We start from the raw sequence: 24,713 nt of genomic DNA on the forward strand, positions 1-24,713 counted from the left end.
TGTACAGTATATTAAGTTGACTGTAAGTGCAATATTGCACACTGGATACCTAAAGTTTTGTCATTATGTTTAACTAAAACTTTAAGCCAGTTTACTAGTAACTATACACTACTGCCTCCCACCAGTCCCTGGTAATGAGCATCTTACTCACTGATTCTGTGAATTTAACTATTTTTAGTTACCTCATAGAAGTTCAATCATGAAGTCTTTGTCTTTCTGTGATTGATTTATTTCACTTACATTTATATCTTCAAGTTTCATCCATGTTGTTGCATAATTGCAAAATTCTCTTCTTTTTTAAGGCTGAATGATGTTCCACGGTATATGCATACCCCATTTTCTCTATCTATTTATCTATTGATGGATATTGATGTTGTTTCTATAACTTGGGTAGTATAGATAGTGCTACAATGAACATGCAAGTGCAAACATCGCTTTGAAATTCTAATTTCTTTTTTTTTTGGTTTTTTTTTTTTTGTATAAATACAAAGAAGCAGATTTGCTGGATTACATGGTAGTTCTTTAGTCAGTCCTAAAGGAAATCAGTCCTGAATATTCATCGGAAGCTCTTATGCTGAAGCTGAAGCTCCAATACTTTGGCCACCTGATGCAAAGTACTGACTCATTGGAAAAGACCCTGATTCTAGGAAAGATGGAAGGCAGGAGGAGAAGGGGACATCAGAGGATGAGATAGTTGAATAACATCACCGACTTGATGGACATGAGTTTGAGCAAGCTCCAGGTGTCAGTGATAGACAGGGAGGCCTGACATGCTGCAGTACATGGGGTCACAAAGAGTCAGACAGTACTGAGTGACTGAACTGAACTGAACAGATGGTAGTTCTATTTTTAAGAAGATGAAAGACTTGTGTACTAAAAACTATGAAAAATTGATGAAAAACTTATAGAATATACAAAGAAAAGGAAAGGCATCTCATCATCATAGATTGAGAGACTTAATACTATTAAAATATGCTTACCCAAAGTGATATATAGATCAATACAAGCCTTGTAGTTCATGAGGTCACAGAGTCAGATATGGCTTAGCGACTGAACAACAATAACAACAACAAAAAATCCTGACAGCATTTTTTTTTCAAAAAGAGAAAAAACAATTCTATCATTCATATAAAACCACAAAACACCATGGATAACCAAATTATTAATTATTATTAATCCTTAGAAGGACACATCTAGGGGCATCACGCTTCCTGAGTTCAAACTGTATTACAATGTTACAGTGATCAGCAAAACAGTATGACAGATATATAGATATATACAGGTATTGACATAAACACAGATATGCAGATCAATAGGACAGAATAGACAGCCCAGAATTAAGTTCCTTAATATAGGAGCAATTGATCTGTGACATGGTGCCAAGAATACACAACAGGAAAAGGATAAGTTCTTCAACCAATTTCTGCTAGGAAAGCTAGAAATCCACAAACAAAGGAAGGAAACCAGACTTTTACCTTACACTACCATACACAAAATTTAACTCAAAATAGAAAAGACTTGAAACAGCTATAAAACTACTAGAAGAAAACATAAAGGAGAAACTTCATAACATTGGTTTGACTATGAATCCATTTTCTAACTTAAAAAAATTGTTTTTTTAAAGCACAGTTGGCTTACAATGTGTTAGTTTCTTGTGTAGAGCAAAGTGATTCAAGTATATTCATATATATATATTTTTTTAAATTCATATTCTTCTCCACTATGATATTACAGGATCTTGAATATAGTTCTTTGTGCTATGCAATAGGTCCTTGTTGTTTATTCACTCTCTATATAATAGTTTACATATGCTAATCCAAAATTCACAATTTATCCCTCCCCTCTCTTCCCCCTTGAGCATTTACAAATTTGTTCTCTGTGTCTTTAAGTTTGTTTCTGTTTTGTATATAATCACATTTGTGTCATGTTTAGATTGCACATATAAACAATATCGTACAGTAATTGTCTCTCCAACCTTGACAATGATTTCATGATATGACAGCAAAAATGAAGGCAATAATAGCAAAAGTAAATAAGCGAGACTACATAAAAGAAAAAGATTCTGCACATCAAATGCACATCAAAAAAAAAAAAACTTCCAGTGAAAAGGGGGCAGGAGAAACAATATTTGAAATCTACATACAAAATAAGATGTTAATTTTCAAAATATATACAGAATTCCTACAACTCAATAGCAAAAAATGTAATAAACTGATTAAAAAATAGACTGTGAAGTTTGCTCTAAAAAAGTCTTTTTTTTTTTGAAGAGTAATAGTAGGTTATAAAAGTGAAAACTTTGTAAAGTAATTAGCCTCCAATTAAAATAAAATTTAAAAAAAAGGTCCATAACACATTTCTAAATGAAAAGAAGGTATAAAAGAGTATATGGAATTTGACACAATTTTGATGAATTTTAAATATATATAATTTTTTTTTAAATAAAGGGATGTCTCGTATACAGGGTTATTGTTACCATCTTTCTAAATTCCATATATATGCATTAGTATAATATATTGGTGTTTTTCTTTCCGGCTAACTTCACTCTGTATAATAGGCTCCAGTTTTATCCACCTCATTAGAACTGATTCAAATGTATTCTTTTTAATGCCTGAGTAATACTGCATTGTGTATAAGTACCACAGCTTTCTTATCCATTCATCTGCTGATGGACATCTAGGTTGCTTCCATGTCCTGGCTATTATAAACAGTGTTGCGATGAACATTGGGGTACATGTGTCTCTTTCAATTCTGGTTTCCTCGGTGTGTATGCCCAGCAGTGGGATTTCTGGGTCATAAGGCAGTTCTATTTCCAGTTTTTTAAGGAATCTCCACACTGTTCTCCATTGTGGCTATACTAGTTTGCATTCCCACCAACAGTGTAAGAGGGTTCCCTTTTCTCCACACCCTCTCCAGCATTTATTGCTTGTAGACTTCTGGATCACAACCATTCTGACTGGCGTGAAATGGTACCTTTAGAAAGATGGTAACAATAACCCTGTATACGAGACAGCAAAAGAGACACAGATGTACAGAACAGTCTTTTGGACTCTGTGGTAGAGGGAGAGGGTGGGATGATTTGGGAGAATGGCATTGAAATATGTATAATATCATATATGAAACGAGTCGCCAGTCCAGGTTCGATGCACGATACTGGATGCTTGGGGCCGGTGCACTGGGATGACCCAGAGGGATGGTATGGGGAGGGAGGAGGAAGGAGGGTTCAGGATGGGGAACACATGTATACCTGTGGCGGATTCATTTCAATAACTGGCAAAACCAATACAATATTGTAAAATTAAATTAAATTAAAAAAAATAAAGGGATGATGGAAAAGACAAAAAAATCAAAATAAAAAATAGACTGTGGACTCAAGTAGGCAGTTTTCCAAAGAAGACATAGAAATGGCCATCAAGTGTACAAAAAGGTATTATCAATAACTATCCAGAAAATAAAAATCAAAACCACAATGAAAAGTCAGTCTTTAATAACCTAATACTAGAGATGATCTTCCAATATTTTTGCTACATTTTACTCTATAAAGAAGTTCCTGGGGCCATATCACACCCAAATTGAGAGTGTTAACAATGGTGTGAATACCAGGAGTTAAATATCATTGAGAGTCATTCCTTAAGTTGTTTATGATAACATCAGTGAGATAGCACAGCAGTTGATGCTACTATGTACTTTTGCCAAACTGCTTGAGTTTGCCTAGGTTAAATCCCAGTTCAATAATTTATTTTCTTAGTGACACTGGCAAGTTGTTAACATCATAGTCACCTTATGTATCACAGGAATTGTGAAAAGAATAAGTAATAGTTTCTCAAAATTGACACCATTGACATTTTGGACCAGACAATTCTTTCTTGCAGGGGTCTGTGCATTGTAGAATGTTTAGCAGCATCCCTGGTTGCTGTTAGATTTCAGAAGTCTAACAGATTTCTTGTATTGACAAACAAAAATGTCTCCAGACCCCGCCAAATGTCTTCTCAAGCTAAAACAACCTCCAGTTGAAAAACATTGGTTTAAAAGATATGTTGCACATAAAACTATTAAAAGTTGCTGAACAACTAAAAATATTAGTGATTTTTATAATTGGTTGTGATTTTCAATAATTTTTATCTTTACTTAAATCACTGAAATGAAACATGCAGGGTCATTCAACAAATGAAAAAAAAAAAAAAAAAAGGCAAAAGCAACAACATCTGAGATAGAAGTCAGATTAGATAGTGAGATGGAGTGGAACCCAAGTAGACTTGAACTACTGAGAAACTATTATGGATCATTGATCCAGTTAGTTTCTATGCCACTTATAATTTCAGTGATTTCAGTTATTTACATATATATCTTTGTTTTAATGACATTAGAAATTTTTTTTTCAAAATACAAATAGTGTTCAGTTCAGTCGCTCAGTTGTGTCTGACTCTGCGACCCCATGAACCACAGCATGCCTGGACTCCCTATCCATCACCAACTCCCAGAGTCCACCCAAACCTATGTCCATTGTGTTGGTGATGCCATCCAGCCCTCTGATCCTCTGCCATCCCCTTCTCCTCCTGCCCCCAATCCCTCCCAGCATCAGGGTATTTTCCAATTGGTGAGCTCTTCACATCAGGTGGCCAAAGTATTAGAGTATCAGCTTCAACATCACTCCTTCCAATGAACAACCAGGACTGATCTCCTTTAGGATGGACTGGTTGGACCTCCTTGCAGTTCAAAGGACGCTCAAGAGTCTTCTCTAACACCACAGTTCAAAAGCATCAATTCTTTGCTGCTCAGCTTTCCTTATAGTCCAGCTCTCACATCCATACATGACCACTGGAAACACCATAACCTTGACTAGATGGAACTTTGTTGGCAAAGGAATGTCTCTGCTTTCTCATATGCTACTTAGGTCATAACTTTCCTTCCAAGGAGTAAACGTCTTTTAATTTCATGGCTGCTGTCATCATCTGAAGTGATTTTGGAGCCCCCCAAAATAAAGTCAGCCACTGTTCCCACTGTTTACCCATCTATTTGCCATGAAGTGATGGGACCAGATGCCATGATCATAGTTTTCTGAATGTTGAGTTTAAAGCCAACGATTTCACTCTCCTCTTTCACATTCATCAAGAGGCCCTTTAGTTCTTCTTCACTTTCTGCCATAAGGGTGGTGTCATCTGCATATTTGAGGTTATTGATATTTCTCCCGGCAATCTTGATTCCAGCTTGTGCTTCTTCCAGCTCAGCATTTCTCGTGAAGTACTCTGCATATAAGTTAAATAAGCAGGGTGACAATATACAGCCTTGGTGTACTCCTTTTCCTATTTGGAACCAGTCTGTTCCATGTCCAGTTCTAACTGTTGCTTCCTGACCTGCATATAGGTTTCTCAAGAGGCAGGTCAGGTGGTCTAGTAGACCCCTCTCTTTCAGAATTTCCACAGTTTATTGTGATCCACACAGTCAAAGGCTGTGGTATAGTCAATAAAGCAGAAATAGATGTTTGTCTGGCGCTCTCTTGCTTTTTTGATGATCCAGTGGATGTTGGCAATTTGACCTCTGGTTCCTCTGCCTTTTCTAAAACCAGCTTGAACATCTGGAAGTTCATAGTGCACGTATTGCTGAAGCCTGGCTTGTAGAATTTTGAGCATTACTTTACTAGCGAGTGAGATGAGTGCAATTGTGCAGTAGTTTGAGCATTCTTCGGCATTGCTTTTCTTTGGGATTGTAATGAAAACTGACCTTTTCCAGTCCTGTGACCACTGCTGAGTTTTCCAAATTTGCTGGTATATTGAGTGCAGCACTTTTACAGCATCATCTTTCAGGATTTGAAGTAGCTCAACTGGAATTCTGTCACCTCCACTAGCTTTGTTCATAGTGATGCTTCCTAAGTCCTACTTGATTTCATATTCCAGGATGTCTACTTCTAGGTGAGTGATCACACCATTGTGATTATCTGGGTCATGAAGATGTTTTTGTACAGTTCTCCTGTGTATTCTTGCCACTTCTTCTTAATATCTTCTGCTTCTGTTAGGTCCATACCATTTCTGTCCTCTATTGAGCCCATCTTTCCATATAATGTTCCTTTGGGATCTCTAATTTTCTTGAAGAGATCTCTAGTCTTTCCCATTCTATTGTTTTCCTCTATTTCTTTGCATTCCTCACTGAGGAAGGCTTTCTTATCTCTCCTTGCTATTCTTTGGAACTCTGCATTCAAATGGGTGTCTCTTTCCTTTCCTCTGTTTTTCACTTCTCTTCTTTTCACAGCAATTTGTAAGGCCTCCTTAGATAGCCATTTTGCTTTTTTGCATTTCTTTTTCTTGGGGATGGTCTTGATTCCTGTCTCCTGTACAGTGTCACAAACCTCCTTCCATAGTTCATCAGGCACTCTGTCTATCAGATCTAGTCCCTTAAATCTATTTCTCATTTCCACTGTATAATCGTAAGGGATTTGATTTAGGTCATATCTGAATGGTCTATGCTTTTCCCTAGTTTCTTTAATTTCAGTCTGAATTTGGCAATAAGGAGTTCATGATCTGAGCCACAGTCTTCTCCAGGTCTTGTTTTTGCTGACTGTATAGAGCTTCCCCATCTTTGGCTGCAAAGAATAGAATCAATCTAATTTCGGTTTTGACCATCTGGTGATGTCCATGTGCAGAGTCTTCTCTTGTGTTCTTGGAAGAGGGTGTTTGCTATGACCAGTGCATTCTCTTGGCAGAACTCTCTTATGCTTTGCCCTGCTTCATTCTGTACTCTAAAGCCAAATTTGCCTGTTAATTCAGGTGTTTCTTGAGTTCCTACTTTTTGCATTCCAGTCCCTTATAATAAAAAGGACATCTTTGGGAGGTGTTAGTTCTAGAAGGTCTTGTAGTTCTTCATAGAACTGTTCAACTTCAGCTTCTTCAGCGTTACTGGTAAGGGCATAGACTTGGATTACCATGATATTGAATGGTTTGCCTTGGAAACGAACAGAGAGCATTTAGTCGTTTTTGAGGTTGCATCCAAGTACTGCATTTCAGACTTTTTTGTTGTCTATGATGGCTACTCCATTTCTTCTAAGGGATTCCTGTCCCCAGTAGTAGATATAATGGTTATCTGAGTTAAATTCACCCATTCCAGTCCATTTTAGTTCACTGATTCCTAGAATGTTGATGTTCACTCTTGACATCTGCTATTTGATCACTTCCAATTTGCCTTGATTCATGGACCAAACATTCCAGATTCCTATGCAATATTGCTCTTTATAGGATCGGACCTTGCTTCCATCACCAGTCCCATCCACAACTGGGTATTGCTTTTGCTATGGCTCTATCCCTTCATTCTTTCTGAAATTATTTCTCCACTGATCTCCAGTAGCATATTGGATAATATATAACACATAATATAGTGAATAAGAATACATGAGTGATTTTTAAGTATTTTTATAAAAATATACACAAATTTATAAAATGTTATGCTCATCTCTTTATAGGTTATGAATAGTGCACACTGAGAGACCTTGATTGTGAGTAAATTAAAGTTTTAACTTGAAAATTTAGGTTACTAACTGTGGGAGACAGAGAAAAAGAGAGTGAAACTTATAGAAAATCAGTATACAGAAATAGCATATTAGCCATCTTGAGGGAAGGGTGCTAGTTACAATTATAAATATGCCTAATGCTTTTTGAAGAGAAATCTGACATTAGAAAATATTTTAATCAGGCATTAAGTTACTCAATTCAATCAAATGTCAAAATGTGTGTGAAAGAGTTTCTTTTCAAAATTAGAATATAGGATTACGTAAGAGTTGATGATAATACAAATACTGAAAATATCACAGCCAAAGCAGTTCTTACTAGTAATTTATTGTGTAGGTGTAAGAGGATGTTATTAAGATTTACCAAATATGTACTGCAGCTGATATTTATAATAAAAATGCTTTGCTTGTTGAAAGAGCCCAATTCGGAAGCAATGGCACTCCTTTTCACATCTTAAGTGAATAAAGGAAGAAAGGAGATACATAAATATTTTGGGAGGAGTGTTGATTATATAACTTGTCAAAAAATGCATCTCTTAGATGCTTCATCTACTGACATCATGAAGGTCAATCCCAGGCCTTGGACATCTATACATGGACATAATAAACACTAATAGGAAATGTAAATTTTGCTCTCTGCCTTGCCTGCTTCAGATAAAATGTGCTTTTGCTCCATTCATATGCACCTTTTATTAACTGTTTCTCATATTTTCAATCAAATTCTTTCTTAGCCTTATTCTTTAATGGTCATTTTCAGTTTATTTTATTTTTTTAAAGATTTATGATTCCATTTTATTGATACCCTCTTAGAAAAATAATCTCCTAGAGAAACATTTTCTCTGTATCACATAGTTTATCTATTTAATTAATTACTTGATTACAAATACTATTCAAAGTCCTATGATCAGTGTAGTTCAGGATTCAAAGATCAGTAAGATGTTGTTTTTGTTCTCAAAAAATAATGAAACGATGTATTTTCATACTGACAACCATAATACAATCAGGAAACACTTGTTTACTTGCTATAAGGAAGGAAACAGTGGCATACTGATAATACACTTGGTTGGTAGGATAGAGGATGGGGCAATTTGCTGTTGAAATGGGTTGTAGATAACAGTTATTATTTAATCAGAAAGAGATGAAAGGATTATCATTTCTTGCAGAATTATGAGCACATATAAAGATATTGTGTGTGTTCAGATAAGGGTAAATTGCAGGAAAGGTAGTTGTGAAATGATAGGCTGAAAAAAGTAAGTTCCCAGAATATCCTGAATGATCATAAAAGCCAGTAGTCCAGTCTATAAAAATCTATTAATATTTCAGTGGTTTTCCTTGCTGTGAACCCAATCTGCACCTTTTTTCCTGAATATACTTTGTAAAATTCCTTTTACTCTCTATGCTCCCTGTAAGTGCCACAACAAAGTACCACAGACTGAGTGACTTAGAACAGGAGAATATGGAGGTTAGAAGCCTAAAATTAAGATGTTAGCAGGGCCAGTCTCTCTCTGAAGGGTCAGAGGAATAATTCTTTCTTGCCTCTTCCTATTGTCTAGAGTTAACTGGCAATTCTTGACATCTGGGGTTTCTGGCAGCATAAGTTCAGTTTCTACCACTGTAATTGGAGAAGGAAATGGCTACCCACTCCAGTATTCTTGCCTGGAAAATCCCATGGAGGGAGAATCCTGATGGGCTACAGTTCACGGGGTCACAAGAGTCTGGCACAACTGAGTGACTAACACTTTCACTCTCCTAGGTATCTCTACATCTCTCTTTTCAGTATGTGAATTTCCTTTTCCCTTCTCTTATTAATTAATCAATGGATTTAGAGCCCACCCTTCTAAAGTGGCGCAAGTGGCAAGGAATCTGACTGCCAATGCCTGAGACATGGGAGATGCAGCTTTGATCCCTGGGTAGGGAAGATCCCCTGGAGGAGGAAATGGCAACCCATTCCAGTATTCTTGCCTGAAAAGGTCTATGGAGAGAGAAGCCTGATGGGCTACAGTTCATGGGGTTGCAAAGAGTTGGACAATACTGAGCACACATGCATACTCACTAATCCAATAAGACTCATTACAAACTTGACTACAATTGTAAAGATCTTATTTCCAGGTTACATTCACAATTACATGGGACTACAACCTCAACATATCATTTTGAGGAATAAAATTCAACCCAGGATTCTCTCTTAAAATTAACTTAAGTGTATGTCCTGTGGAGACCCACAGTTATATTTTAATGTTATCACTAACCAGTGAGTGCATTCTCAGTTGATTTAGTTGTATCCAACTCTTTGGGACCTCATGGCCTGTATCCCACCAGGCTCCTCTGCGCATGGGATTCTCCAGGCAAGAATACTGAAGTGGGTTGCCATCTCTTCTCTAGGGGATCTTCCCCACCCAGGGATCTAAGCCACATCTCCTGTGTCTCTTGCATTGTAGATGAATTATTTTCTGCTAAGCCACAGTGGAAGCCCACAGATTTTTATTTCTCTGGTGTGGTAAAGGGTACCATTTTTAAAGCAAATAGTTCAACAAATATATACCATATATACAAATAAGCTTTATAGTTTATTAAATAAATAATGCGTTATGTACTAGCCCCTAAATCAATCCCTGGGAACAAAATGACAGACAAGAATGTTTGTCAAATAAGTGACTGCTCTCCTATGAAAATAATAAATCCATAATTAATTATGTGTGCCTTTATGTTATCTAAAAAACTGTTTTAAATTATGCAGTTATGACATTTTTGTTGTTGTTTAGTTGCTAAGTCATGTCCAACTCTTTTGCAACCCCATGGACTGTAGTCCCCCAGAATCCTCTGTCCATGGGTTTTCCCAGGCAAGAATACTCAAGTGGGTTGCCATTTCCTTCCCAATGCCAGGATCAAACCCGCAGCTCCTGCCATCACTGGCATTGAAGTAAATTCTTTACCACTGAGGCCACTTCCATATATCTGGAAGTCCAGATATATGTGTGTGTGTGTGTGTGCATATATATATGTATATATATATATATATAGAGAGAGAGAGAGAGAGAGAGAGAGAGAGAGAAAGAGAGAGAGAACAAACATATTTGCATGCAGAGATAAGACTGGCATCAAGAATCATTGTTTTGCTTGATTGCTAAGTCATGCCCTACTCTTTGAGACCCCATGCACTGTTGCCCTCCAGGCTCCTCTGTCCCTGGGATCTACCAGGCAAGAAATACTGCAGTGGGTTGCTATTTCCTCCTTCAAGGGAACTTCTCCACCAAAGGATTGAGCCCACCTTTCCTGCACTGATATGCAAATTCTTTACCCAAAGACCAAAACGTTACTTGATGTATATTAGTTCTTCTTCTACAGATGCTATTGCCTTTTATTCATCATTTTCTGAGATATTTGTTTCATTATACTCAAAATCACAGTAACTCCATTTATTTTATACCTACTATAATAGATGACATATATAATTCTTCCTACCATGTGAATTACATAATTAGTTTTCCTCAACTTACTTTTTTGGGGAACTGAAATATTTAGATAAAAGAAGTGGATTTCTACTCTTCTGGCACATTCCAGCATCATTTTGGGTTGATTAAGGCTTATTTCAGGATGTGCTAGTTGCAATCAGATCTCAGATCACACCATGTTGGCAGACATCTAGTTAGGCTGTATGTAAAGCCAACTGATCTCTCTAGTCCTATTCTTAACCCCCTATACATTACAACTTCACAAAGAACTGAGGATTCACACGAGGAACAGATTGCAAACATAAAACTTCTACACATGTGCTTGATGAATAATACAAAGTGGAGGAAGGCCAGGTGTTGGAGCTATGCTGTTGAAGAACAGGTGGCGCCATGCACGTGGTGAATGCGTGAGAATAGAATCAATGATGCTTTTAATGTAGGGACAGAGCTTTAGGACAGTTAGGAGAAGTATATCAGACATATATGCTGAATAAAATGCCTCTGTGTGTCTGTGTTAGTCGCTCAGTCGTGTCCGACTCTTTGCAACCCCATAGACTGTAGCCCACCAGGCTCCTCTGTCCATGGAATTCTCCAGGCAAGGATACTGGAGTGGTTTGCCATTTCCTCCTCCAGGAAAATGACTCTACAGTAAACTGAAAAGATATGTCTTCAATTACTACAGCCTTTCCCTCCTCTTTTCTTTATCATGAGATTATTCCAAATTCTATATTCCCATGCAAAGAGTGAGGATATTTGTGATTTAGGAAACATTTTTTATAGTGCCTTAGAAACCCATTATCTTCTGGTTTGGAAATTCACTAACAGAATTCATTTTTGAGAAAGCTGAACATTATTTCCCATGAATAAATATGACAGTGTAAGGTATACAAGGCTTCTGCTACAAATATAGAGACAAAACAATAAGAATAAATGCTTTTCTTTTTTTATTTCATTTTATTTTTAAATTTTACATAATTGTATTAGTTTTGCCAAATATCAAAATGAATCCGCCACAGGTATACATGCTTTATTTTTACATTCAATGAGAGATTTTTTTCCCATATACTATCAAGTGGACTTTTTGGCCTTGAGACAAAGTAGAGGTTCAAAAGAGGAAAAATACCCAGACACGTGCTTTGGGTATCTTTTTGAATTGACAAGGAATTTCTTACTAAAGTTTTGATCATCAATTACCAACAACACATCCTTTAGTAACAATCTGCTATAGACTCTCTTATTTAAGGAAAGTTTTACTTCATTTAAAAATGATTTTGAATTTATAGTCTAAAGTAATTTGTTTCAAAGTAAATTTGGTTAAACTCATTACTTTAAAAGCTATTATTTTTAAAATATAAACAAAAATTCAGCAAATTTTCAACTTATTCCATACTATCATTAAATATTTAAAAATACTTTTAAATAGCTTTAAACATGGTATTCATTAGCTCAGGGATCTGATTAAACAAAATCTTCAAAAATTGGACAAGGGAACATTTTCTCGGATAAAAGAATGTGTAAGGCAAATCACCCATGCTAACAAAAATGTAATTAAGAACTGCTGCTGCTAAGTCGCTTCAGTCGTGTCCGACTCTGTGCGACCCCATAGATGGCAGCCCACCAGGCTCCCCGTCCCTGGGATTCTCCAGGCAAGAACACTGGAGTGGGTTGCCATTTCCTTCTCCAACGCATGAAAGTGAAAAGTGAAAGTGAAGTCGCTCAGTCGTGTCCGACTCTTAGCGACCCCATGGACTGCAGCCCACCCAGGCTCCTCCATTCCATGGGATTTTCCAGGCAAGAGTACTGGAGTGGGGTGCCATTGCCTTTCCTACCCTGGTGTTAATGGAGTTCTCTGAATGACATATGTAGAATAGAAATGAGAGGAAACCAAAAATGAGTATATGGGAAAGGCCTGCAGAAACCAAGCAGACTGCATAAAACTTGCAAACAGCACCATAAATTAGGGGGCTTACACTTGTTATCCTCAAATAATAAATTTGGGACCCCAGATTGGTTGAGAGCTAATGAACCATTTTCCTTTCATCTGGAAAAAAAAAATGTACAAAGTAACATGGTTAATGTTTAATGACTGAAAAAAGAAAATAATACAAGCAAATATTTTAAAAGAAAAAATAATGATTAATTTTAGACATTCTAAAAACCACAAGAGTAAAAATAATAATAGAAAACATTCTTATCTTATTTTGGGGGAGGTAGATATTTTATAGGAATTATATTAAATTACTTGATAATGACCTCTTCTCTGTGATAATTGGGAAAATGTATCTTTAAGAAAATGTTGATACAATTTGGAATTTTTTCATGTGTATTATTTACCAATTAAATAAAATAAACATCCTTGACCTAATTCAGTTTAAGATACAGTTATGTGAATGCTGATTTACAGATACATGTAATCTAAAAAATAGATAAATGCTATTTATTTGGAAACTGAAAGAAACCTATAACACATGAACTTAAAATAATGCTTTTAACATGTGGAATTAGACATGTATTATATCTTACCTAGATCAAACTTCATTTCTTTCAGAAAAAAGCTCTCACAAAGGACAAGGGACATGGAGAACTTAAGAGTAATTAGGGATATCAATATTCAAGATATCTAATTCCAAAATTGAGAAGAAAATGGTAAAGACAGGCAGTCCTATAAAAGACAACCTTCCATATTTAGTAGTTTTGAAAGCTTCTGATTCCACATATAACAAGTTTGGGAATTGCCACTGCATTCTAATAGGAAGTGAAAAGCTAAATAGACTGAAAAATAAACAACTCTTCTTGGATTCCAAAGAAAGTGAAGGACACAGGACATATCACTGCGGCTGGAGAGACAGGCAACTAGGACAGCAGAATCAGTGCAGTGAAAACCACCTCGAGAGCCAATGTCAGAGTGGGAAACTCTGACCTCTAATTGACAACGTACTGGAGGCCCAGGCTGATCAACTCTGAGAGTTTAAAACTCCAAAGATCTCCAGTCGTGGGGCTATGGGGCACAATATTGTGTGGTTTACCTCTAGAAGCTCATACAAGTTCCAATAGTAAATACTGGAGAAAAATCCTTTTGTGCTTCCAGCAATGGAAGGAGAACAGTAATCATTTTGCACTACACTGGAACACACTCCAGTACTCTTGCCTTGAGAATCCCATGGATGGAGGAGCCTGGTGGGCTGCAGTCCATGGGGTCACTAAGAGTCGGACACGACTGAGTGACTTCACTTTCACTTTTCACTTTCATGCATTGGAGAAGGAAATGGCAACCCACTCCAGTATTCTTGCCTGGAGAATCCCAGGGACAGAGGAGCCTGTTGGGCTGCCGTCTATGGGGTCACACAGAGTCGGACACGACTTAGCAGCAGCAGCAGTAGGAACATTAAAAACAAACAAACAAACAAACATGGCCTGCTCTCTGGGGAAACTAGTTAACTAGAACTCATACTTCTGGGGCATTGTCAGAGTCAAATTGACCCAGGAAATGAAAATTCCAAACTCCAATTCACTTCATTTTGTCCCGCTAAAGGGAGAGAAAAAAAACTGAGAAACATGATTCACAGGCAAACGCTCACTAAAAGATTGGGACCCGAACAGGGGGCTGTAGAACTCTGCCTCTCCCCACACAGCCAGATACCACATTACTAAGGGCTATTCATCGCAGCTCCTTTTACCTGGGACATCAAGTCTTGCTATTAGGAAAGCTTAGGAGACATACCAAAAAAATAAAATAAAACAGTAAAACCAAAGCACAATTTGAAGGGAGAAAGCAAGGATCAGAACCAGACAAGTCAAATGTATTAGAATGATCACACAACTATGACTGATATGATAAGGGCTCTAATGGAACAATGGACATCATGCAAGAACAAATGGGTGGTATAAATAGAAAATAGAAATACTAAGACCAAGAAATATATGTAAAAATGTAAAAAAAAAATACAAAAAATAAAAGTGTATTTGATGAGCTTATTAGTAGATTGGATACAGCTGAAGAATGTCTGAGATAGATGATATATCAATAGAATCATCAAAAAGCCAAAAAGCAAAGATAAAAAAAGAATGCAAAAAGGAAAAATAGAGAAGAATATCCAGGGTTGGTGTTTTTGTTGATATTGTTCAGTCACTGAGTCATGTTCAACTCTTTGTGAGTCCATGGACTGCAGCATGCCAGGCTCCCCTGTCTTTCATTATCTCCGGGAGTTTCCTCAAACTCATGTTCTTTGAGTTGGTGATGCCATCCAACCATCTCATCCTGTCACCCGCTTATCCTCCTGCCCTCAATCTTTCCTAGCATTAAGGCCTTTTCCAGTGTTAGAGTTTCAGCTTCAGCATCAGTCCTTCCAATGAATATTCAGGATTGGTTTTCTTTAGAATGGACTGGCGTGATCCCCATGAGATCCAAGGGACTCTTAAAGGTCTCTTGCAGCACCACATTTCAAACGTATTTTTCTTCGGTGCTCAGACTTCATGGGCCAAGTCTCACAATTATACGTGACTACTGGAAAAACCATAGCTTTGACAATACAGACCTTTGTCAGCAAAATGATGTCATGCTTTTTAATATGCTGGCTAGTTCATCATAGCTTTGCTTCCAAGGAGCAAGGGTCTTTATTTTCATGTTTTCAGTCACCATCCTAAAGAAAATAAAATCTGTAACTTTCCATTTTTACCCCATCTATTTGTCATGAAGTGATGGGACCTGACACCATAATCTTAGTTTTCTGAATGTTGAGTTTTAAGCCTACTTTTAAAACTCTCCTCCTTCACTTTCATCCAGAGGCTCTTTAGTTCTTCACTTTCTGCCATAAGGGCAGTGTCCTCTGCATATCTGAAGTTATTGATATTTCTCCTAGCAATCTTGACTCTAGATTGTGTTTCATCCAGTCTGAAATTTCACATGATGTACACTGCATATAAGTTAAAAAAGCAGGGTGACAATATACAGCCTTGATATACCCCTTGCCCTATTTGGAATCAGTCTGTTGTTCCATGTCCAGTTCTAACTGTTGCTTCCTGACCTGCATACAGATTTCTCAGGAGGCAGGTCAGGTGATCTGATATTCCCATCTCTTGAAGAATTTTCCACAGTTTGTTGTCATCCAAAACCAAAGGCTTTCAGTTCAGTTCATTTCATTCGCTCAGTCGTGTCTGACTCTTTGCATCCTCGTGGACTGCAGCATGCCACATTTCCCTGCCCATCACCAGCTCTCATAGTTTACCGAAACTCATGTGCATTGAGTTGGTGATGCCACCCAATCATCTCATCCTCTGTCGTACCCTTCTCCTCCTGCCTTCATTCTTTCCTAGAATCAGGGTCGTTTGAAATGAGTCAGCTCTTCGCATCAGGTGGCCAGAGTATTGGAGTTTCAGGTTCAACATCAATCCTTCCAATGAACACTCAGGACTGATCTCCTTTAGGATGGACTGGTTGTATATCCTTGTACTCCAAGGGACTCTCAATAGTCTTCTCCAACACCACAGTTCAAAAGCATCAATTCTTCAGTGCTCAGTTTTCTTTATGGTCCAACTCTCACATCTATACATGACTACTTGAAAAACCATAGCCTTGACTAGATGGACATTTATTCACAAAGCAGTGTCTTTGCTTTTTAATAGCTGTCTATGTAGGTCATACCTTTCCTTCCAAGGAGTAAGCATCTTTTAATTTTATGGCTGAGGTCACCATTTGCAGTGATTTTGGAGCCCAAAAAAATAAAGTCTGTCACTGTTTCCACATCTATTTGCTATGAAATGGGACCACATGCAATGATCTTAGTTTTCTGGCTTAGCTTTAAGCCAACTTTTTCACTCTCCTCTTTCACTTTCATCAAGAGGCTCTTCAGTTTTTCACTTTCTGCCATGAAGGGTGGCATCATCTGCATATCTGAGGTTATTGATATTTCTCCCTGCTGGAATCTTGATTCCAGCTTATGCTTCATCCAGCTCAGTGTTTTTTTCATGATGTACTCTGCATATAAGTTAAATAAGCAGGGTGACAGTATACAGCCTTGACATACTCCTTTTCCTATTTGGAACCAGCCTGTTGTTCCATGTCCAGTTCTAACTGTTGCTTCCTGACCTGCATACAGTTTTCTCAAGAGGCAGGTCAGGGGGTCTGGTATTCCCATCTCTTGAAGAACTTTCCACAGTTTATTGTGATCCATGCAGTCAAAGGCTTTGGCATAGTCAATAAAGCAGAAGTAGATGTTTTTCTGGAATTCTCTTGCTTGTTCAATGATCCTGCAGATGTTGACAGTTTGATCTCTGCTTCTTCTGCTTTTTCTAAAACCAGCTTGAACAACTGGAGGTTCACAGTTCATGTATTGCTGAACCCTGGCTTGGAGAATTTTGAGCATTACTTTACTAGCATGTGAGATGAGTACAATTGTGTAGTAGTTTGAGCATTCTTTGGCATTGCCTTTCTTTGGGATTGTAATGAAAACTGACCTTTTCCAGTCCTGTTGCCACTGCTGAGTTTCCCAAATTTGCTGGCATATAGCATGCAGCACTTTCACATCACCATCTTTTAGGGTTTGCAATAACTCAACTGGAATTCCATCACCTCCACTAGCTTTGTTCGTAGTGATGCTTTCTAAGGCCCACTTGACTTCACATTCCCAGATGTCTGGCTCTAGATGAGTGATCACACCATTGTGGTTTTCTGGGTCATGAAATTCTTTTTTTGTCCAATTCTTCTGTGCATTCCTGCCACTTCTTATTAATATCTTCTTCTTCTGTTGGGTCCATACAATTTCTGTCCTTTATTGTGCCCATCTGCATGAAATGTTCCCTTGGTATCTCTAATTTTCTTGCAGAGATCTCTAGTCTTTCCCATTCCATTGTTTTCCTCGATTTATTTGCATTGATCACTGAGGAAGGCTTTCTTATTTCTCCTCATTATTCTGTGGAACTCTGCATTAAGGTGAAAGGTGTGTCTACCTTTCCTTTTCTTCTTTGCCTTCCACTTCTCTTCTTTTCTCAGCTCTTTGTAATGCCTTCTCAGGCCTCCTCATATATTTATGTAAAAACATGCAGTTATACAAGCATATATATAGGAAATGAATGATAGCAATGATACAAGAGATGGTTGGAAGGAATTAGAATTATTATTACAAGATACTTACATTACACAAGACATGATATAGCATTATTTGAATTCACAATGGTAGTTGCCAGAATCCAGTTTCTGAGAATGAATAGAATCAACAGGCATAAAGAAAGAGAGATCATTTCCAGGAATCAGCAACCATGCTATTGCCCTCGAGTTCAGATCTGAAGATTAGTCTCTTGTGGGAAGTAATGAGAAAAACCAAAACTCAAAAATAACTCCAGTGAGAGAGATGAACTATATTCTTTGTAAGTTCACCTATACCTGTATTTGTAGTTTTGTATTTCTGAATGCACTCAAGGGTTAGTTCATGTCTTAGAACCAGGGCAGTACACGTGAGGCTGGTTGACTACAGCTCAGTCTTGATGCTATAATTTAGATATTAGGGACCCGTAGTGTATATATTTTTCCTAGGCATTAACTTTTTAGTACATTTTGCATTCTACCCGCAAAGTTAAAAATTAACCACATGAGCACCTCAAGTAGCATGTATAAATTATGGGGAAAATGCAAAATTGAAAATCAAAAATAATGCAATGTGTACGATCATTATTTTTGACATCACTTTAGCATAAATGTGGAATGGAAAAATTGGAATTTTGTATATTTCCTTTAAAGAAAAATGATGGTAATTTCACAAATGCATGTATGCTGCTATGTCTGACTCTTTGTGACACCATGGACTCTAGCCTGCCAAGGCTCCTCTGTCCATGGAACTTTCCAAGCAAGAATACTGGAGCGCATTGCCATTTCCTACTCCAGGGGATTTTCCAATCCAGGGATAGGGAAATCCATGTCTCCCACATCTCCTGCATTGCAGATAGATTCCTTACCACTGAGCCACCAGGGAAACCCATTTTACATATAGTTATTACCAAAGAAGTTCTGCAAATTACTCTTTGGGGTTTTTCAGTGGGAAAATTCAGTCAATTCAATAGCTGATAATTTCAACAAATTTTTCTTTGTTATATAAAAATTCATGTTTTCTTTCCTACTATGAAATTTAACAGACACTCATTTAATTACATTTACAAACATAGAAATTGAAAAACTGAATAATTATAATTTTTGAACTTGTAGCTATACTTTGTGGTTATAAATACAACATTTGTATTTTTTTTTAATAAATATCAGTTCAGTTCAGTTTTTCAGTCATGTCCAAATTTATGACCCCACAGACTGCTGCACGCCAGGCTTTCCTGTCCATCACCAACTCCTGGAGCTTGCTGAAACTCATGTCCATCAAGGCAGTGATGCCATCCAACCATCTCATCCTCTGTCATCCCCTTCTCCTCCTGCCTTCAATCTTTCCCAGCATCAGGGTCTTTTCTAATGAGTCAGGTCTTCCCATCAGGTGGCCAAAGGATTGGAGTTTCAGCTTCAGCATCAGTCCTTCCAGTGAATATTCAGGACTGATTTCCTTTAGGATTGACTGGTTAGATCACCTTGCAGTCCAAAGGACTCTCAAGAATCTTCTCCAACATCACAGTTCAAAAGCATCAATTCTTCAGCACTCAGTTTTCTTTGTAGTGCAACTCTTACATCCATACATGACTACTGGAAAAACCATAGCCTTGACTAGACAGGCCTTTGTTGGCAAAGTAATGTCTTTGCTTTTTAATATTCTGTCTAGTTTGGTTAGTGCTTTTCCTCCCATATATATATATATATATATATATATATGTGTGTGTGTGTGTGTGTATGTATATATATAACAAATATATAAAACAAATTATATGTAACAAATATATAACAAAATATATTTTACTATAAATACAATATTTGATATATAATACAGAAAAAATATTTCAACGAGATACTAGCAGTTTAACTTGACCTCTACCTGTGCAAAGAGCTGACTCATGTGAAAAGACCCTGATGCTGGGAAAGATTGAGGGCAAGAGGAGAAGGGGGTGACAGAGGATGAGATGGTTGGATGGCATCACTGACTCAATGAATTTGAGTGGAAATAGTGAAGGAAAGGGAAGCCTGACATGCTACAGTCCATGAGGTCACAAAGAGTCAGACATGATTTATCTACTGGACAACAACCACCACTAAACATATAGTAATTCTTGTCACTGTTACCTGCTAATCTTCTCTTGAATCCTCTAAGTTTCAATCAATCTTCTCTGTTATCCTTTCTAGCAGACAAGTATCCTTGAATACTTAGAAAATTATGAGAGTATTTTAACTGTTTTTCTCTGTATTTATGTTTTTAATTTTGCTTTTCAAGATATTTAGTCTCCACCTGTACATAGAGTCCTTATGTAAAACAAAGTTTACTTATGCAAAAATGTACGAGGCTTCCCTGATAGCTCAGTTGATGAAGAATCAATTCATTTCATTCTCCAGCTGAAGCCCTACAGTCTTAAATCACAAACTTGTCTAGAGAGACCCTTGGAAAGGAAAAATGCTGTTTATTTTTCCAGCCTCATCACAGGTACCACATATGTCTTTCTTCCTCTTAATTAAATCTGTTATTCATCTGTGAATGTCACCTCCTCTGAGGATTCTTCCATGTCGCAACCTACACAGTAGATTGGGTTTGGCATCCCGTAGTCTGACTATCATTGACCCGTACTCTTTAGTAGTGGTTCCTTGTTTTTATCTCTCTAGCTGACACGTTTCATGGAGGCAGAGACTATGTCTGCTGTTTGAATGGGAATCTGCAAGCCAAGTATAAAGATTTTGAATAAGAGAATAGCACTTTTTAAATGGTAAAGTTTTAATAACATGTTTCCATTCTCTGTGCACATGTTCTGGAATATTCTTTCCCTTTAATATTCTCGACCAACTTTTTTTATCCATAGGCTTAATGTTATTTCTTCAGAGTTGTTCTCTCGATCATGAAATGAAATACAGCCTTCTATAATACACTATAAAAATATGGTGTAATTTCCCAACATACTGCAGATCATGTTTTGCAGTATATATTTATTCCATTGAGTATTTGGCAGTGTCTGTTTCTCTCTCTACAAGTCTTTAACTTTGGCAAAAGGGATTTTTTTTTTCATTTCTCTCCACTATTTTAGTCAAGGTTGCACAGAGTGAAATATGTGCTCAAGAAGAATTTGTTTAGTAAAAGGTGAATGGACAGTTTTTGTTTGGTTTTGCTGGTTTTGTTTTCCTTAGGACTTGTTTTTATTTTATGTCCTGTTTTATCAGAAATAAAATATGCCAACATTATGACAAGCATTGGTTACTTTCAGTTTCTAGTTCATGAAGACAAAAATCTGGAACGCGTTGCTGCAGAAAATGCATTTTAATATTGACAGGATAAATGCAAAGAGTTTGGGGGGTCTATTTAATTGGACATTTACATGGGAGAAGTAACTGTTCTTATTTGCATTTTGTTTCACTAGCAGAATATTTTTTGAAAAGGTCTATTTCTTATTTTCAAAGTTGTCATACAATAGACACATGTGTCACTCAACAATTAATGGTGCTTTTACCATAACTTTATGGACAAACTGATCAGGGCTGCTCCTTTGTTGTCTCTGTGTCTGGAAATCAAACACATAAGTGGTCACTGAAGCTTATTTTGCTTGCATCCTAGTGCAAACTGTAAATTTTCCAGCTCATTTATGTAAAGTAAAGATTACCTCAGATCTGGAAGTTAGATTCGATTAGCATTTCACTAAAGATCAGCATGCAATGTGAGTAATGTCTTTTTTCTAGAAGATTAGGAAGCAGTATGTATTATTTGGATAATGATAAGTGTAACAATTCTGAGGCCACCTTCAAGGAGACCTATGCAAGAAAAACAGTCATTTCTGGCAGCTAACAAATGCATAATTTATTTATAATGATTTAGGAATTTTAGTCACATAGAATTTTTTTTTTTTAAAGAACGGTAACTCTTACACATTTGCATCTGGAGAAATAAGTTTTATACAAACAGTTTTAATAATATTCCTGCAGGAGTACAAATAGGATTTAACAATAGGAATGAATTTTAAATGGTCATCTATTATTAATACTGAATATATAAACCCTATTAAGGAAGAGCACAAATAGTTTAATAAGACACTATGCTATGGATATGGATATGTCAATAACTCTCAAGCGATTGGTATATTCATCCATTCTTCATTAAAAATGCATGGCTATTTAATTCCAGACAAACTCAACTACAGACAGTATGTTTTAGAAAAAGAGGCAAGCCTTCTAATAATAGGTCTGTTTGTTTATTTTTAACATAATTTATCAGTGATACTTTTGTTGCAAAATATCTTCACGGAAACTGGAAATGTATTAAAGATTTATAGCCATTTCCCTTTAGAGGAATGTTTACATGAGATGCACTTTAAAATGCTAAAGAATAACAAAGAAGTTAAGGCAGAGATGTGTCCTTTAAAGTGCTATTGTATAAAGAAACTCAGCCTTTACTTTTCCACAACAGCAGCTTTCATTTGGCAAGGAAAACATTTTTATCCAATTTTAAGTTATTTAACCCTTAAAAATTTGAATTAATATCATTATACTCACTGAAGTATAAGCAAATTTACCTATTGACTGTTTAGGCTAAGAGAGAATGGAAATTAATGGTTGGGTTCCTAGTGATCTAATTTAATATAAGAATGAATGTATAGGGAGAGCAATAGGAACAAAATGAGAGAATATTGAATGAAATAACAAACACTAGGAAAAGAGCAAGATAATAGTGAAAAGCTAGCATACAGAAAAGTTAAATGTATATGCTTTTTTTTTTCCTGTTCTGAAACCATATTCTATATTTATCAGATTTTCCTTACAGCTAAGGTAGTTATAGCAGATTATTGTTCTCCATTATATGAAAGATTATACTAATAATATAAACCTATCATGTGGAATGTTTAGCCAAATATATAGTTTATTTTTATAAACACTTTTAAAATGGTTATTTAACAACTAAGGAATTTTAATCAATTAAAACCAGCCATATAATCATAAATTACCAAGCTATTTTCCTATTCTGGGACATTTTATTGAATATCAAGTTTTTAAAGGTTATATTAACTTTGTTAATGCTTAATTTAAGCTAAAACATAATATCTTAAAATATTCATTCACTCACTCAAATTATTTATTAAAAATCAATTGCATTCCTTTCCTGTTTTAACGACAGAGAATATTAATTTGCTAAAGCTTAAAGGAAATCTGCTAAAGTTAAAGCTTAGATGAGAAAAGGGCATTGAAGCAATAATCAGATACATACAAGATGATGAACTGCAATTATCTATCTATAGAAAGTACAGAATAGCATGAGAGTTACCAAAGTTAGACTGGGACTCAGGGAAGGCATGCCAGAAAAATTTATACATAAGGTAAGATCTGAAAAACAAATATTGATAGAAAGCTATCAATAAATAGTTCAGAGCACTGCACTAAAGGAAGCATCATGTGCCTCCGTCCAGATATGATACAAGAGCTTAATGGATTCAAGCATCTAAAAGTAAACAAGCATGCCTGGAAATTAGTGAGGGGACTAAAACTAATGCAAAATGAGACTAGAGAGTTTCTAGATCATGAAAAGGCTTGGCAAATCTTAAGAATTTGAATTTAGTTTCATGCTAATTGAGGGGCCCATAAAGAATTTTAAGAAGGAAAACAATGTGTATTTCTTTCCATTTTGAAAATAAAAGTTAGCTTCAGGAGAATGGAATGGGGGAGCAGTGTGGGCTGAAAATGAAGAGACAATCAGCAGGCATCACTGTTAAGAATTAATTGTAGACTGAATTAGAGAGATTGCAGTTGCAGATAAGAATATTGGATAGATTTGAAATATATTTTCAAGTTAAGTAAACATAACTTGTTAATTGACAGATGATGAAAAGTGAAGAGTCATAGAGACCTTTCTATTTGCAACAAACAGCTAAATGACATCATCATTTATAGACTGGATAATTTAAAGAAAAAATAAACTTTATGGGAAATATCAAGAAATGCATTTAGGATATATTTTGCCTAAAGCCCATTGAAACATCTGAGTGGAAATATCTAGCAGTTAACTGGAGATAAGTTAGAACTCAGGATAGTTTTGGACTCCAGGTATGTTAGCTGATTGCCATGAAGAGAGAGAGAATTTAATCTAAAGCAAGAGAGATTATTTGGGAAGGGAGAGTGGAAAAGTACATCACGTGAAATGCTGGCCTGGATGAAACACAAGCTGGAATCAAGATTGCTGCGAGAAATATCAGTAACATCAGATATGCAGATGACACCACCCTCATGGCAGAAAGCAAAGAAGAACTAAAAAGACTCTTCATGAAAGTTAAAGAGAGTGAAAAAGTTAGCTTATAACTCAACATTTATAAAACTAAGATCATGGCATCCAGTCCCATCACTTCATGGCAAATAGATGGGGAAACAACGGAAACATTGACAGACTTTATTTTTTGGGGCTCCAAAATCACGGCAGATGATGACACCAGCCATGAAATTAAAAGACGTTTGCTCTTTGGAAGAAAAGCTATGAGCAACCTAGAAAGCATATTCAAAAGCAAAGACATTACTTTGCCAACAAAGGTCTGTCTAGTCAAAGCTATGGTTTTTCCAGTAATCATGTATGGATGTGAAAGTTGGACTATAAAGAAACCTGATCACCGAAGACTTGATGCTTTGAACTGTGGTCTTAGAGAAGACTCTTGAGAGTCCCTTGGACTGCAAGGAG

This window comes from Bos javanicus, chromosome 12 (assembly GCF_032452875.1).
Source record: "Bos javanicus breed banteng chromosome 12, ARS-OSU_banteng_1.0, whole genome shotgun sequence".
Lineage (NCBI taxonomy): Eukaryota > Metazoa > Chordata > Mammalia > Artiodactyla > Bovidae > Bos > Bos javanicus.